Source organism: Aplysia californica, unplaced genomic scaffold (genome assembly GCF_000002075.1).
Source record: "Aplysia californica isolate F4 #8 unplaced genomic scaffold, AplCal3.0 scaffold00013, whole genome shotgun sequence".
NCBI lineage: Eukaryota > Metazoa > Mollusca > Gastropoda > Aplysiida > Aplysiidae > Aplysia > Aplysia californica.
This window is the reverse complement of record NW_004797283.1, coordinates 1,021,581-1,026,853: the sequence shown is the minus strand read 5'-3', so window position 1 is coordinate 1,026,853 and position 5,273 is coordinate 1,021,581.

The window sequence follows — 5,273 nt, the reverse complement described above, 5'->3', positions numbered from 1 at the left end:
GGGGGGAGGAGGGGCCCGAAGGTGATTGCTGCCCCTGGGCCCGACCAGGCTCTCGACGGCCCTGGCAATGACTGTTGACAGCTTTGAGTTGGAATTGCCATGCTTGCGGCAAATTTCACTTTTTGAATTTTTTGGGGTCTAATCGACATCCTTTAATAACTGCAGTCTGAACTGGGCTTTACGCATTGTGCTTTCTCTTCGACGTTAGCCGCTTGCTTAATGTACCGAACAGTCGGACAGAAGAGACTAAAAAGTAGATCAGCACACTGTACCGCACACTGTTTGGGTTCTGCTGTAGTCTAGAGTATAGTAGAACACAGTTATAGCGGGACTTTTGATTCCAGAAGAAAAATCCCGCTGTAAGCGAGTTCCTGCTATAAGAATGCAAAGGGAAATTACCGTAATTTTTCTAAAAATCCACATGATTACCCCCCTTCCATATCAATAAAATTTGCGCTTCAGATTAGTCTTCCTTTTATTGGCAACTTCGTTGACTGTCTTGGCCTTTAATTCGAGTGAGAAGCATTTCCTTTTGTCTTTGTTGGAAGCCGTCTTTTCCTCGGTCCCGTTGCTTGTGCTGTCTATCGTACTGGTAGGCCTAGCCTATTGTAGATAACTGGTGAAGTGGATGCGTGCGTATGCCTGCTGAGCATAAACGATCGTAAATGAATGAATCAGGAATCACACACTACACTCTCTCCTCTCTTTTTAAAACTTTTTTGCCTAGCCTAGGTCTAGGGCTATGGCCTATACGCTCTCATACTGAGTGTCTAAGCTACAGCACATCACTTTTGGAGTGGCCCACGTAATGCGTCCCTCCGCACCATTTCTCTGCCGCCTGACCCACCTCACTAATCACTGGACTTGCCAATCACAACGCCGCACCGCAGACTGCCTGTTTGGAGCCCACCAACAGCCCCCCAAAACCTTTTCCCCCAGCTAGAGCTCACCCAATCTCTCCCGCAGTATCCGAGTTTGGGCCTTTCCTTGCCCCGCTAAACCAGAGCACAGGTAATTGAATTAACTTAGAAAACCCCCCCGGGGATCCCGGTAACGTCCCGCTGTAGGGATGGTCCCGTTGTAGCAGGTGCCGCTATAGTCATGTTCTACTTTAGTGAGATGGCCCAATGTCAGTGACGTCATGGAGAATACAACGTCATGCGGTCATGTGTTCATGTCTAGAGTCTATGTGAACTACGTTATAACTTTTTTTTGTCTGTAGAAATTCATACTTGGAATTAGCCGAGAAAAGAAGAAAACCAAAAATAAAACCAAAAACAAACACCAAACCCAACAACAAACAACCCCCCAGTCCCCCCACCCCCACCCCCTTTTCCTCGAATTCACGATGATTCGACATATTTCTTTTCACTAAAAATCGAGACGGGATATAACCAACATCGTCTAGCTGTATTCCATACTGTAACAACCACTTACACCTGACGATGACGTGAAAGTCGCTCCTCCACGGTGCAGCCGCAATGTGGCGTAAACTACACAGCTGCTATGCCCCACCTTTAAGTATTTCCAAATGTCTCATTCTCACCTTATCTTCTGGAGCCTACAGTTCTACAATAACATCGGTGGAGAACTTCACGTAAGTTTCTGTCTGTACTATCTGTCTTTATCCTTACACAGAATCAATACATGTTGTATTCCATACAAGACTTCAAACTGCCCAAAACAATGCAGCACGTTAAGTTTTTACGGAAAAGAAATCGAGACTCTGCTAAACCTCTTTTACGAACTTTGCATTGGCTTCCTGTTGAGAAGAGGATTGTGTTCAAGTTGGCCACTATATGTCACAAATGTTTGAATGATAATGCACCATCATATTTATCAAATCTGTTAAGACTGTACATCCCAACTCGCAGTTTAAGGTCATCAGCTGACAAAAAGAAATTTATTTTACCATCTATGAAACTTAAAACAATGGGTGAAAGGGCATTTGAATACCAAGGCCTTAAGATCTGGGATGCTTTACCAAGTACGTTGAGAGAAATCAAATCTTTTGATTCATCCAAATGTCAGCTGAAGTCGTTTCTGTTTTTAAATTAATAAGATGAATATTTGGAATAATTTTCTTTAGTCAGAACACAACGTTTCATGTTACTGTTGTATGTTGTACTGTATTGTAAAGCGCTCAGAGCCTGTGTACTTTATTCAGGGTTGAGCGCTATATAAATGTCATTTATTATTATCATTATTATGATCAAATTCGGACCTGCCCCCCCCCCCCCCCCATTCTTTAAGTACATGTAAGTGAAAGGCGTCTTTCTCGCATATCGTCACAGCAACCCAACATGTGGCCTCACAGAAAGTGGAGACCCCTGGTTCTGTTTTCTAGAGAAAGTAATTTCCGAATGGAGGGCTAAAGTTTACGTTTAACAAATCAATGAATAACACTTAACTACAGTGGAGTCCACTTATAACGAGTCCGGAAAAAACGAGAAGTCTGTTATAAAGGCACTATTCTAAATCCCCGTTTTTTTCTCCTCTTTACCTTTGTAAATAAAATACTGCTATAGCGCTATCAGACACACTTGCGAGTCGGTTATAGCGAAATATTGCTGCTGCTGTGCACACATGGCATAGGCCAATTATACATAATGCTAGACCTCGCCAGTTGAGAAACTTGTTGCTGATCTTGCAAAACAAAGAATAGGAGAGCCCATGTGCGTCAACAATGAAGACCGGAGCAACTGAGTAGGGAGGGTGTGGCATGCGCAGACAAGCAGAACGCATCGCGTGATAGGCCAGTTTAGATTATCAAGACCTGCCATACCTCTCACTTCTCCGATGCGAGGATGGAGAGGTCACAGCAATGTGATGGATGGAGCGAATGTGTGACGTGCACAAGCAGACAGAATGCACCACAGGGTGTGGTGGGGTGGGGGAAAACACAGCGGGCGAGTTAGCCCAGAGCCCTTTCTTTCTGATCGCCAACGCCGAGCTGTCAGTCCACATCGCTAGATCTAGCGCTAGAGAACCAAACCTGATTCGATTTTTGATCAAGTAAGACCTAGAGGTCATGTTGAAACAAAATCATCATCAGGGGAGATAGCAAAAGGAAAAACAGAACACCAAACTCATAGATTAGGCCTACTTTACAGTTTCCCTTGAATTTATTACTGGATCCCGTATAGCGAGAATCCTGCTATAACGGACATTTTGCTTCGGTCCCCTCCCTCTCGTTATAACAGGATTTCACTGTAGTTATGTTCATGGTGTACTGTGTCAGAGTAGCTGAAGAGGTGGGTGTTGGGTAGATCGGGACGCACAGCATTTACACACACACATACACACACACACATACACACACACACACATACACACACACACACACACACACACACACACACACACACACCCCACACATACACACACACATAAACACACAGACGCACACCCACAGGCACACACACACACACACACACACACACACACACACACACACACACACATCCTATGTAAGGTAAGGTAAGGTAAGGTAAGGTGACGTGATGTAAGCCAAGCCAAGCCAAGCCAAGCCAAGCCAAGCCAAGCCAAGCCAAACCAAATCAAATAAATAAAAAATAAAAATTATACTTTTATTGATCCCAGAAGGGCAATTTGGTTTACAATGGCAAACATTCATATATACATGTATACATACATAAATACATAATTATGAATATATGCATGCATAAATACATGCACAGGTATATATACATAAATACAAATCAGTACAGAACAATTTACAACCATACGTCGCTACTGTGCAGCGCCCTGTATTTTGAGCTTGGATTGTCGTGTTTTGCTCAAGGACACACCCCAGTGACCACCCATATAAACCCCGTGTCATCGTCACTTGCTAGACGTCATTTGAGTCTGAACTCACTGCTCACTTAGCCATTGAATATTATTTCAACGTCGCTTTCAGCGGAGATCAGTCATACACTACATCTCTCCATAATGTTTGTGGTATGACAAGATCTACATGTCATTCCATTTCAAAAAGCCATGAATAAGATCGAAAGAAGCTCCTTCAGATTCTTGAAGGGACTGAACCAGAAGCATCCGAAAACGATGTGTGCGTCTTAATCAAAGCACATAAAATGTAGATCAATCCATAATGCCAATCAGAGCTCAAAGTTCTGCTAACTTCAGATAATTCAGAGTTCATAATAGAATCCTGTTCTCACTGCTCACATAATGCAGAATCATCAGATTTTGTTTTAAGGTGGGAAAAAGAAAGAACATATCAGAAGGAAATGAAACCTGGCACTTTACAGAAAATGAATAAAGTTGTTCAACGAATGTTTAGTTAAACAATTAATTTACGTCTTTATAATAACTAGGCAACATCTAGGAGCAACTTTGACTATCGAGTTAGATAATTAATTTTGACGTATAGGCCTGTCTTTATAATAATATGTGAATGTGGAACAAAGTGAACTTTTCAGTTGAGCAATGGATTTAGGCCTACGTGTGCACCTATATGATATATCTATATTTTGGAGCAATGTGGCATTTTCAATTAAGCAATCAATTTACGCAGGAGCAATGTACACTTTTCAGCTAAACAATTATTTTGCGTAAATATAGTTTATTTAGGAGCAAAGTGGATTTTACAATGTTTTAAACAATTAATTTACATATTACTATTTTTTTCCTTGGAGCAATGTGGATTTTACAATATTCAAACAATTGAATTACATAAATTCATATTTAGGAGCAAGGTAGACTTTTCAATTTTTAAGTATTTAACCTACGTATATGAGCAATGAGAGCTTTTCACTTAAACAACTGATTTACTTATACGTGTTTATATACTTGTATTTAAGAGCAATGTGGACTTTTCAGTTAAAATTTGATTTACTCCTAAAGTCTGTTCTTTTACTTAGTAAATGAAAAACATATCTACCTTGAAAAGAAGTGGAAATATCTGCGATTGAATTTGGCGGGGTTGCCTGGTGTCAGAGGTAAAATTAGCGAGAAAACGGCAGTCAAAAGTTTCGGGATTTCCAAAGCTGAAGCGTCACTGGAAACTACAAATTTACATTTTCTGTGCCTTTGATCAATGTTTTTTTTCTCCAGTAAAATTCAAGCAGGAATGTGTTGCTAAATGAACATAGAAGGTGTTGAGCCCAAAACAACAAAAACAACAACAAATCAATGAAAATTTCCCAACCCACGCAAAATTTGTCGGTGTTCTTTGATTTTTGTATTTTTGACAGCGCCTATTTACACCACGTTTCAACACAATTACCTAATCTAGGTATATATATATA